Genomic DNA, 13,235 nt, shown 5'->3' with positions numbered 1-13,235 from the left:
GGCAGTACTTGGAGAGTCACTGATAGCTACTGTCTAAGATTCTCTTTCCCATCAATATCACCAGGGATGTTGTCAGCATTAAATGTTCCTCTCTCAAGTTAATGCCCATTTCTAATTCCATTCTTTATATGAGATAGTAAGTGTTTATGTCATAGAAGTAGAGGACTTAAAGTATGGCATTCAGAGTTTTCCTAAATCAGATTTTCAGGTAAACATGTGAATGGGTAGGCTCCTTCTAGATTATAAAGTCCTTCAGCAGAAGGTGGTGTTGGTGGGGCTCAACCCTGGGTCCACAGATATTTCAAAGCTGGCTGTGACTCAAAAGTGTTGACATTCAGTCTGATCCAGCTTTTTATTTTAAAGGCAGAGAAACCCAAGTTCCTTATGCATCAGACCTCTCAATGGCCTCACAGTGACATCTGTGGTAGCCACGCTATTGATATACTTATTACTGTATCCCCACATTTTTCCTTTGCACATATGGTTCCAAAGAGTTGATTCATAGGCAGAATTCACAGAGTTAATCCATTCTTGGCGAGTCTAGCTGAATATTCAAATCTTCTGTGCAAGATTTTGACTTAAAAATTAAGTGAACCCAAACGTATACTTAGTTTCTGAATGGGCTGTTTTCTGGCCATGAAATGTAGAGAGATCACCCAAACCATGCTGGATCTGGATGATTTTATTAAAGACCACATAGATTAGAAGGTACAAGGATAATGTTTATGGCAAGAGAAGCAATGGCATATATCCACCTTTAAATACATTTAAAAAAAAATTACCTTTTACAAGCCCAGCATTTTGATCAGCATGTTTTTAGTTTTTTCATCTTATTGAAAATGCATTATTGTAAAATGAATAAGAAAGGAAGAATGTGCATGACAGATTCAGTTCTGATCAAAATGTAATTCATAGCATAGAGTATCTTTCAAGGCAATGATTAAAGAATTTATCTTTCTTTCTCTGTGTCTTCCATTGCATGTTGTTTATTTAAAATATAGCCATTGTTCATTAATAATAGGTGATTTTCTTTTGACCACCTGGCCCCATCAGTTTCCTTTTGACTGTGGCTCACGTCCCTCCTTTATGGCTCTCAGATAGGGTTATGAGCTCCCAAGCAGGTCGAGATAAAATGTTTAGCATCACCTAATTGATCTCCTTAGCTGGTGAAGACAGCTCTTGGAACGTCCAGGCCTGGTGAAATGCTATTTCACAGTTGTTCTCTCTTATAGTTCTGAAAGGTTCTCACACAGGAAAAGTCAATGATTGAAGTGGATCAAAGAACTGTTTCACCCCACTAGAGGATCTTATCCAGTCTCTTTCATGTGAGTAAAGTATAGAGTACAAACAGAAAATAGAATAATTATTATTACTATAAAGTGTGTCTGTGTTTGCCGTGTAACAAACAGAAGGCATTTAAAATAATTTTACTGCCTGGAAAATCCAGTCAACAGTGACCCAGAGTGAGAGGAGTAAGGGCTCTGGGTGTCTCATTGAACCTGAGGGAGCTGTGGCAGGTGCAAACACACACTTCACCATCCTGTGAGATCTGTTTAGTGAAAGTGACTCCAGCAGTGTTGGCTAGCAGAGGATGTCCAATGTGCTGGCTTGGCAGTTGATTACACATAAGTCACAAGTGGCAGCCATTAGATTCTCCCAAACACCACTGACAGAAACTTGAGCCAGCAGAGGTCTCTGGAGGCAGAGATGAAGACCTGCAATAGGTAAAAATGAAGGAGGACTGAGTAGGTGGGCGAGCATCTCTCTCACCGGTGCAATAGGGTTCAGCCTAGATCATTCCAATTTCACTCATTTGCACTGCATTACATTTCACAAGGGAATGTTGATTTCTAAAAATGAGTTTTCCTGAGCAAATTAATAATGTGAATTGAAATGAAATAAATGCTAGAGGAACTCTTTAATTAGCTGTTTTGGGGAACTCTTAAATCATATATAAAATACACAGTGACTGTTATCATGATCATTAAAAATACATTAAAAGGCTAATCCTTTTCATTTCTTTATTAGGCAACTTCCTATGGCTATTCCATGTATGTGAGGAAGTGGAGGAAGTACATATCTATAGAAACACTACATCAGGCAGGCTGTATTAATTTTTAGAACTTTATTTTCCTAAAGAACCTGTCACTAGGAGAAATAACTTCTTTTGAAATTTGCACTCACTCCATAGTATCAGTCACTGCTCACCCAGCCTAGGCAAACAGCTCCTTCACAGAGGCAGGTTTCTTAGGTGCATATACACTTCTGACCCTTTCCCACACATCCCTTTGCCTCTCAAAAATTATTTCCAGACTCTTGACAGGATTTCGGGAACGTAACCTTCCACCGTGCACTTTCTTGTTTGTGTCCACCACACCCCCAAACATATACCCACACCCATCTTCCCTGCATGCTGCTGTTGAGTGTTACATGGTACTAATTTGCCATTAACACACGTACTATTTACACAATAGCTTATTCTTAAAATTGAGGGAGGCTGATGGCAGTTTAGCAAGCATTATGACGTTATAAGGAGATTGTCATTTTTACTGTGACTGATAAGGATCTTATCTGATCCTCTTGGTGTGACAGTGTATTCCTTTAAAAGCCACTAACTATGCTATTCATTAGCTGACTTATGCATGAAGATAAATGAAAGATGTACTCTTTAAAGGACTAAGGTAGAATGTGGCCTGTAATTAAATAGTCTGGCATCTTGATTGAATATCCCAATGAGTGATAGTCAATGCAGGTTTTTTATATTCTAGGTTAGCCCTCTTTATCACGAAGGCTGACAATAAATTCTCCAAGTAAAACGAATTCAAATTAACATTCGTAATAAAAGCACTTTGAGGGAACTTGATAATTCAATCTGTTTGGGTTGTATATACCTGCTCAGGCCTAATGTGATAAGTACAATCTCTAAAAAGCAAAATTAGGAACTTTATTAATGAAATTTTTTGCACTGTAAGAAACATATTTTTTAGTATTGTCACAGGTTTTACAGACTGGGCCAAAGGTAAAAAAGCAGGGAGGGGACATTTATTTTGATTCCAACTACAGTAAATCCTAGATTGTAATTCATTGAAATTGTGGATTCCAAGTAGAATGCAAGGAAAGGCTTATATCCAAATTAGCAAACTTGCTTCACAGTGACAGTTGGTTTTCTTTGAGGAGTGTTTCTTGACTATCTGATATTATTTGTCCTTCAGGGATAAAGCAGCAATCTTTTCTTCCCTCAGGGATAATGATTAAAGCAAATCTTGGCATTCACACTTGAAAGGGTGTTTAATCTCCTGCACATCTCAAGTAGGTGCTTGTCCTGTGTTAGTAATGGAATTTACCTTGCTCATGCCCTGGGCTTATGAAAGTCGTGTTATTAAAATGCTAACAAAATTGAACATGCTGAAAAATGGCTTGTGACTGGCATCTTGTTCATAGAAACTTGAAACCATGATTACATAAGCAACGTGATGGGCAGTGTAGTGTCAGCCTTCCGTGTGATCTGCGTGGACTGGGTAATTGACAATCACCCGGGAGGCAGCAGTGCCTAGTTTGAGATGGAAGGGGAAAGAGGACACTCTCACAAAGTAAGGAACCGATCTCTGATTTGTTTCATACTTGGTATGAAAAGAGGGAGAGCCCTGAATAGAACACCAAGTTGCCACAAGGAAGGTGGGGCTCAGCTTCTCTGGGCAGAAAAAGCAAGCACTCAGCTGGTGCCTCCTGGTCCTGGCCTTAGGAGGAGGTGATCGTGTGGCTAATGGGTCTGAGAAAGTGAAGGCTGTGTTGAGTTGAGTGCTGTGTAATTTCTTAATCTTGTGTTTGCTTATTTAATCCTCCAGTTGACACATCTTATTTGCTTTGTCATGGTTCTAATTCTGTGAGTGCTGGTGCAGAGAAACATATCCCTGTTTTTATTTTGTTTCTCTGCCTACACGCACTCACACGCAAGCACAGAGGAGCATAGTAGGTAGCCACAGGATTAAAAAGATTCTAACGCATTACACTAAGAAATGTTAAAATCTGTAACCAGATACTGACTGACCTTTCTAAGAAAAATTCAACAGGAATTAGCATCAACAGATGTCCACTAGCAAGAGAGAGCATGAGACCCTTAGTCACTAGCTGAGAATGAAAGGTCTCCAGGCCAGAGAATATTTATAGGTGTGATGGCTGCACCAGCTGTTTGTCAGGGTTGCTAGGTGACAACAACTAAGGTTATAATAAATCCCCCCCCCCTTTTTTTTTAGTTTGTCAGTAGGGGATGTTTACGTAGCTACCTTTCTGAAAAAATACCTTTTGGCTCCAATTTCAAATTCCTATAGATTAAAAATAAAATCATAAATAGTGTGAAAAATGTATATTCTCTAATAGTATTATGACAGATCTTCCAAATATCTTTGGAAACAATTACTGCACTATGAATTTGTAGGGATATGAAAAACCTGAAATGTGATTAGAAAGGGGACTCTGTGTGTGTGTGTGTGTGTGTGTGTGTGTGTGTGTGTGTGTGTGTATGTATGTTTGATTAAGAGAAGACGATAATGTCTAAAAGTGGTCTCCAGAGGAGTGCAGTTGCCCTACAGAAACTTGAGAAACAAAACAAAAAAAAGGGACTTATTTTCCGCTGATATCCCATATGAAAGCTGGGTATTCATTAATCTCCACATTCTGCCCCATTCACCTTAGCGGGGCCCAGTCCTGTTCTGCACTGGTGTCGCCGATGCTCAGGGGTCATGGCAGAGTGATGCCTGCAGTAAGTACTCATGGATCCAGGGATCCCCAAGGAGAAGTCAAGCATGAAGGCCCAAGGTTTGCCAGAAGGAATCCCGCATGAAATACCGATTTTTGGTTCCAAAAAGTCTTTGACTATATGAGGCATCATTCCTACTTAACTAATTTTGAAGGTAGTTTAACTGCCCATTTACAAGAAAGAAAAAAACAAAGCAAAAAGTATTTCATATAAATGAAAATTGGTTTCTAAGTTTTTAAGAGGACTTTTTGTCTATTATTTTATGTATTTTTATATAAATAAAGGAAGGCTTGTTAATTATTGCCAATATATAATGTATAGAAACATTCAGATAAGTGAATGAAAATCATGCATGGTGTCACTAAATAACCACTATTAACTATTTTTGATGTTTTCGTCTTTAGATGTTTACTGTTTATATTTTATTTATTTACTTATTTTTTAGTGGCTGGCTGGTAAGGGGATCTGAACCCTTGACATTGGTGTTACCAACACTATGCTCTAACCAAGTGAGCTATCAGGCCAGCCCCTAGATTCATTTATTCATTCAATATTTTTATGTGCTTGTAGATCTCAGGCTCTGTTAGCTGCTGAAGACAGAGCAGTGTACAAGAATTCCTTCATGGAATTTAAAGTCTAATGGGGAGTCATTATTACAAACATCTTAAGTTAATTACAATTGACAGTTGCCACAAAAGAACATTGCAAGATGCTAAGATGGTCATAACAAGGAGATTGCTGGGCTCAAAACCTTCTCAGCCTGTTTTCTCTTGGGTGAAATGGAGATGACACTAGTCGCTATCTTGCAGGGTATTGAATGACTGGGCGATCACATGGAGGAGACTAAGTGGGACAGTGCACGCAGAGTGCTTGAACACAGGGCCTGGCACGTGACTAGAGCTCAGCCAACAGTAGCCCTGGGCATGGTTATCATGGGAACATATAGTAATTTAGGTTTGAGAAGCTGGACATATGGTTATGGAATCACCTTGTGGGTACTTATTTCAAAACAGCTGAAGAGGTCGACAGAGAAAACAGGAATCTAAACTTCTTAGGACCATGAAGCGTGACCTGGGAACAAAAGCTGCTTTTTATCTATTTCTATTTCTAGAGCTTGGCGTTTAGGGATCCATAATGCTGACCATGGTACTGCCCTAAGATTCTTTCCCACTTATCTTTGAAATGATCCCCATGTTCCAATCTGGAGAATGTTCTTCCTATATCTCTTCTCACACTAGGAGCAGTCCCAGTTCCTTCTGTTACTTCCCTGTTCTGTTTTGAGTTCGTTCTGTGACCTTGAGCAAGGGAGTGTCTGGGCCTCAACTTCCTCATCTGTTAAACAGGGTACTAATAAATATACCCTGTACTATTAGTACCCGGTACTAATAAATAGTACTCACTCACTGCTTGGTTGTAAGTATTGAATGAGATAGCAAATTTACAAGGTATAGAACAGTGCCTGGCCCCTGGTGAATATTAGCTATGATGCTTATTTCATGCTACCTGTAACCCCCTTTTCTTGAGTTGTTAATAAACTCCCTTTATTTAGATTATTATTCAACCTATTTGCATCTCCTTTCTACTAAAAATTGCCACCTAAATAGGATAGTCATACTAATCTGTGGAATCTTATTCTATAACTGTTTTTTATAGTTGTGTCCTCCTCATAATTTAAAGTATACAGTATTCCATTGCCTCCACTGAAAAATGTAGCATTTTATTTTGTGATACAAATGCCAGAAACCAAGCTGAAACCAGCTTAAATCAAGAGGGAATTGGCTTCAGTAATGGGGATAGCCATGGGTGGATTTGCTTTTTGCACCTTGGCTTTTGGGTCTGATAGGACCCAAGAACCCAAACTAGACCACTGGGTTCATTCATAGTCCCGCCCCCCCACACACCCACACTCCTTTTCTCCTCTGTCTCTTCTTCCATCCACTCCAGGCTATCTGTCGTTGGTAATTATCTTCTCAAATATAAAGCTCAAGAAATATGTGAAAAGACTTGAGTTTTGATATATTAAAAAATAGAATTTTTCTGCTTTGAAAAATAACTTTTCAGTTGTAAAAATATTTCTTTTGACTATTAAGTTCACTAGTATATACTAAAGCATTTTATTATCCTGTATTTAACAGGTTCTCCTCACATATTAAATCCCCGATTTAGTTTTCAAAACTTTTTTTCTTCAATAGCCCCAGATACGATTAAACGCCACTTTTAAGGTGACTTCCATGTATAATGACTGTGTCTGTCTCTGTGTGTGTGTGTTTTGAATCATTCAGGGGTCACATGTAAAATTTCACGTCTTGGTCGGGGGTTTTCCTTAGTCATCTCGAAATCCCTGGAGGCAGGAGCGGGGACAGACAGTTAAAGTGCACCCGGTGCATGTTTATTGAAATGACCAGAAGTGAAGTGAAATGATACAAGAGGTAGTTTGTTCTATGCCAGGATTCGTTTGTTTCAGTGTTATTTTGTCTAGTGCTCAAAGACTGTGTGGATGAAAGAGTTGAAACAGGCTGCGAGCACATGTCCTCTCTTACGCAATTACAATCTATTTTTAAAGAGCACAAGTGTGGCATTTCTTAGGCTCACAGAACCCCCTAATGGACAACACTGTGTTCTGCATTCTGCAACTCCAGAGTGCGTTAGAATTCTATTTATACAGCCGTTACACTATACAAAGATGAATCTTTTAATATAATATTTAAAAATTATTTTTGATGAGTGTATTTTTTAAGGAAAAAGGTACACAATAATTTAAAAGATGCACATGAAAGTACAATAAATAAAATCATTCAGATCCCAGTTTGACTGTTTATTTGGTTAAAAAAAAAAAAAACACTACTCACCACTTTGTATTCCCACAAATAACAGTTGAATTATTTAAAATCAGTTTGATCCTTTTGGGGCCTGCTTTGAAGACTTGTAAGGATCAGAGCAGCATTTAGTTTAGGACTGATTATTCTCTGCTACTGAGGCAAGACCCTTCTAAGTACTCTACCAAGGTCTGTAAATTTTGAGGTTTTCCAGTCTGGTTGGTGGGCCCAGGTGTCATTCCTGGGACAAGGCACTGTTCCTTCTAGTGCTTCCTGATGGTTCTTTTCTGGACTCCGGGTTGCTCACACACATGCACTGGTCAGTCCTCAGCTGGAGACTCCAGGGGATATCCCTGCAGATCTGTAGAGCAGCCTCTCTCTCTCTCTCTCTCTCTCTCTCTCTCTCGGTGTTCTACTCTCCAACACTCTGGCCTCTTAGTTCTCCTCTTGGACCCTCAGCTCTGTTTCCTCAACTCTGGGAGTCTCCAGGTTCCACCTGGGTTGCTCCTCCCTGCTCTGCAGCCTGGAAACTCTCAAGGCAGCAAGCTGGGCAGTCACAGGACTCCCTCCTTGGCTTCCTGTCTCTCAGGGTCACTGTCCTTCCTTGCCTAATAGTGCCCAGGCTCTTGAAAATCATTGTTTCATCTATTTCATCTGTTTTTCTTTTTGTTGGTTGTTTCAGGTGGGAGAGTAAATCAGGTCCCTGTCACACCATCTTGCTCAGAAGCAGAAGTCTCCCTCTTTATTTGTGAAACTGGAATTCTTTGTAATTTTCTCATGGTGTTTCTCTCAGTGACTCTTAGGGTAAGAAGCACCTGCCTCAGAATCACCTGGGACACTTGTTAAAAATGCAGATTTCTGAGCACCCAGGCCTGCTCCATCAGAATCTCCAGCGAAGTTGGCACAGCTGCTGTTTAAACAGTGCCTTGGGTGTCTGTCACACATGCCCAACTTGAGGAACTGCATAAAGGGCTTACTTTGGCTAGACCACCTACTATATATAAGTAATTGTATTTTAGGAGGGATATAGAGGCAGAAAGAAGGGATGTCAGCTTGAAATTCTACATGGAAGCCAAAGCTCCTTCTGTGGATAAAGTGAGGCTGCTTGTCCAAAGAGCCATCTTTTAAATTTTTATTCCCTTAAAGTTTCACAGGCAGGTGAAATCATAAATTTTTCAGCTGATGAAAGCACTTTACCCTGACTTATGGTTCTTTGATAAATAATTGCTTATCTTGACTGCAGAATGCCCTTTGTCAAAAAACCTGACTAGTTTTTTTCAAGAAGGAACACTTAACCAAATGGCATCTTCTGGGGCCTCAGTTTTGGTACCTTTTCTGGGAAACATTTCCAGCTGCAGGTCCTTGGACAAAGCCCTTTTGAAAGGGCTGTGAGGGGCTGGGGGTTGCAGTGACTTCTCCCTTGGAACCACTTGAACTGGACTCACTGAGAGTGTGGGAAGTTGGGGGTGATGGTCATCAGGGGGTGACTCTTCAGTGGCCCTTATCTCATGGCTGGGGTGTGCAGCAGGTTCACCTTAGTGAAGGCAAGAGTGTGAGAGAATTTGGAATGAGGGAGAGAGGGAGGGAAGGTGGATGGAAGGATGAGCCAAAGACTCTTTCACTTTGAACCTGGAAAAATGCAAGTTCTCTCTGAAACAAAGGAGGAAATATAATAATAAAGCCGTTTGGTAACTAATTTTCTCCCTCAGATGAAAGAAATCATAGAAGACTTGTACCGATCGGTTAAGAACTTGGTAAAAACTCAAACTGTTTTGAAGCCTCAGGTATATTTCACTTCCTTTTCTGTTTGTTGGGCCTTACGCTGCACACTGGTCAGTGCCAAGGATGGTGGGAGACAGCCACACACCACGGAAACGATCCGTTTCCCAAGCCTCGTCCAGTATTCACAGGGGATCCTTTCTCTGGCTTAATGTTTTCCAAACAAGGCTCTCTAGGAACACCTAGAGTTTCACTATGGAGCAACTCTGCTCGTGTACGCGCTGTATTAAACATCAGCCAGCTACCAAGCATGGATGTAAGTTTCTGCTGAGTGTCTGGTTCTGCACACGAAGTGCTCTGTTTTCCTGGAAAGGGTTGGTCCTACGTGATGCCGCGTTGGTGTTGGTCAATCACATCCCATCCTCCTGATTCTTGGAAGGAGTGGTGGGGCAGACATGAAACGTTCCTTCTCATTCCGCATTACAACGTGGTCTCTTCAAAGGATGTCATTGAATTTATTCATCCTTTGAAGAGGGCACAAGTTTTAAAGGAAACAGAACTGTATTGGAAATCAGGAGTCTTAGCCTTGGGTCTTGGCTCTGCCCCAAACTAGCTAAGAAAACTTTGTTTTCACATTCTTCATCTATAAAATAAGGGAATGTGAAAAGCTGACATTAAATGCCCTGCCTTGTTCGAAATTATATAACTCTGTATTACCTAAATTGAATTGTGGTGAAGTAAGTTAATGGGAGAGTCACTGGAAGACTATAGAAATGTGTGTTGCTATGGTACTCAGAATTAATCACTGGACAATTTTAAACTATTATTAAACTACCAGAGTGCAACTCTTTTGGATCCATGTCTCATTTAAAGAGGTATAGAGCGACATCTCTTCTTCACCCTTGATTCAGATTTTCTTTTTAAGTCATATATATTTCCATTAAATTTTATACAGCACAGTCTGAACATTTATTTTTATCCCAGACATTTTTTACTGTTTCCAAAACCCATTTGGTTAGATAATATTTTCAAGCTGTACACAATGACTTTCTCATTTCTGTTTGTGATTGTAACAATTTAAATATCAGAAGTATCTGTTCTTATGTTAATATAAAGGTAAGTAATGATGGAATTTATTGTTCAAAATAAGTGTCATATGGGGCTTTTTCAAAGGAGAGACATTGAATATAATTAAGTGTTTTCTTATGGCTATGGAAAATAGTCACAAATTGAATATTCCTTTGTTTCTTCTTCCCAGCAAGTGGTGGGACACAGAGAGAGGAACAGTGTTACAGGCATTCAGTTTTTCCAAACAACAATATTTTACACATGTCAAAGGGATACCTGTATTCCCATGTATATTGCAGTGCTATTTACAATAGCCAGGAGTTGGAACCAGCCTAAATGCCCATCATCGGATGAGTGGATAAGGAAAATGTGGTCTATCTACACAGTGGGATATGACTCTTCTATAAAAAGGAACGAAATGCTTTCATTTGCAGCAACATGGATGGACTTAGGGAAAATTATATTAAGTGAAGTAAGCCAGGCAGAGAAAGAGAAATACTGCATGTTCTCACTTATTTGTGGGAGGTAATAAAAATAAATAAATAAATACACAAACAAAAGAGGGACGGAAAAGAAGACACAACAATCACAAATAATTCCTTGAATTTGTTAAGGCAAGTGAACAGATATGATGTTGATGGTAGGCGGAGAGGGAGGCAGGAAAAGGAGGAATCAGTGAAGGGACATGAAAATTAACTACATTGTATATTGATAAATTAAAAATAAATAAATGTGTACTCTTAAAACCCCCCCCAAATTGTACACATTTAGTATAATGCAGGACACAAAGGGGAGACCTGATAACTTTTTATTGAATAAATGAATTAATTAATGGGTGGATGGTGTCCACTTAAAGTCCACTATGGAGAATAGTAAGGCCATTGCACGCAAAAGAGAATTTTTAGTTATTTCATTGTGATCTGTATAAAGCACCTTACGTTATATGAAGTCTTTGCTCTAACATTATCTCTGTGATGGTAGTTTAGTATTAGACTAGGCTCCTTTCCAATTTTAGGGCATTTAGAGTAATAAAAAAATACGCATTTAAATATGGTGTCATTTCTGAGACATGAATCCTAAAGGTAGTGTTAGAACAAAGTGCAGCATCTGTAAAAAGTCCATTCATTCAAAAAATGACTTTTCATGGCTGTAGCCAGCAGAAATACTACTTTTACTTCACAAGTAAATAAACTGAGACAAAAGCTAGTAACATTTGTATTTTGGCAAAAGAATGTGAAGTGGGATGTACTCATATAAGAATGTTGTTAATGAAGTAAAAATCATAATCAGACATTTGAGTATCAAAATTTTTAAAATATGTGATGCGCAGCTTTAAGGACAGCAGTATGTCCATTCTCATGTATTAATCACCTAAGTTAAGAAATAGACTATGATTATTACCTAAGAAGCTCCCATTCGCTCTGCTCAAGTCACATTCCCTACATAACCCCCCACCTGAGGTAACCCCTCTCCTGAATTTTGTTTTTATCGTTTCCTTGCTTAAATAATACATTTAGCTTACCATGATTTTGAGCTTTATATAAATGAAGCCATACTGTATATATTCTTCTGTGATTTGTTTTCTCTCTCAATATTATGACTGTGAGGTTCATACACAAACGTGGAGTTTGAGTTCATTTATTTTTACTGCTGTGTTTTTTCTTACATTGCTTGAACATAACTCACCTTACTTGTTCATTGTCCTGAAGAAAGTATATTTTAAATTTATTTCAAAATATGAAATGTTCATTCATTCCATTTTCATCTTTAAAGGAATAATAATAAATCATCCTGAGTTTTTAATTGATTTTTGTTAGAATTATATTTGCCAAGCAGGTCAACCAAATCCTTAAATATACTACTCAATACGCATAGACAGCAGAAGTGAAAGTCTGTGTTTCTGTCATCTTCATGGCCCATTAAACTGGACAGTAGGATAGCCCGTCCATGCCAGTTTGCAGCAGGTCTGTGTTGTTCTGAGAAGAGAGACCACAGTTTAATAACCTTTATTTCCTTTGCCATGCAGCTTTTGCTCTCCTGTGCAAAACCTTTTCCCATTAAGCCAATATATTGGCAAGATTTTATTGCAGATATTGGCTCCTTAATCATGCACTTCATGTTCTTTTAATCTGGAATTACTTATGGGGTATGCAAACCGCGTACCAGATTTGGTCACCAATGAACACAGGCGTGCTCAGTGATTCAAGAGGGGGCAGAGTTCATGGGTGCGTAAATTACTCCCTGACAGCTAGATGTCCTCACACGTTCATTTCTTATGACAGGCAGGAAATCATTTGGCAAATGTCTACCTGGTGGAATAAGATGAAACAGGGCAACTCATAGGGAGTGACTCTCTGGTAGAGCTGTTGAGGCTGATAGAACAAAGAGGAAGGAAAATAGAATACTTCCCCCCCCCTTTTCTAATGCTATTGCATTCATCTAAACTTGGATTAAAATTTATATTTAAAAAAGGAATTTTAATTAATTTACAAATTGCCTTACTATTCAAAATATATTAAAAAGTAACAATGTATATGTACACGATTTCTATGTAGTTGAGCATCTAAAGGCCAGTGTAGTTTGATTTGTCTTAGGGCTACCGGAATTGAATCCAGAGATCACCCTCACGTGATACCCTTGCAGTCATAGCTCAGATGATATAGTTCACTGCTGATTCTTGTCTTCTGCTAAAAACCTTACTGCATTTGTTTATTGCCATATCCATAGCTCTATATCAGTGCCTTCAACATGGTAGGCACTACTTATCTCTTAAGTGAATGAATTTGAGGGCCCTTAACAGAGCTTGTTTGAACTGGTGTGTTTTTATGAGTTAGGATTTCAAGAGCAGGATTTAAGGTTGATGTCATTGTAATTTT

At 38.9% G+C, this 13,235-nt stretch overlaps 1 protein-coding gene across 4 annotated transcripts in view; it reads left to right on the top strand.

Moving 5' to 3' along the window:
- RETREG1 (reticulophagy regulator 1) overlaps positions 1-13,235 on the top strand; it is a 136,520-nt gene that overhangs the window by 111,999 nt on the left and 11,286 nt on the right. The gene's annotated exons all lie outside the window — the stretch shown is intronic.

This window comes from Cynocephalus volans, chromosome 2, assembly GCF_027409185.1.
Source record: "Cynocephalus volans isolate mCynVol1 chromosome 2, mCynVol1.pri, whole genome shotgun sequence".
NCBI lineage: Eukaryota > Metazoa > Chordata > Mammalia > Dermoptera > Cynocephalidae > Cynocephalus > Cynocephalus volans.
This window is presented reverse-complemented; position numbering and strand designations above follow the sequence as displayed.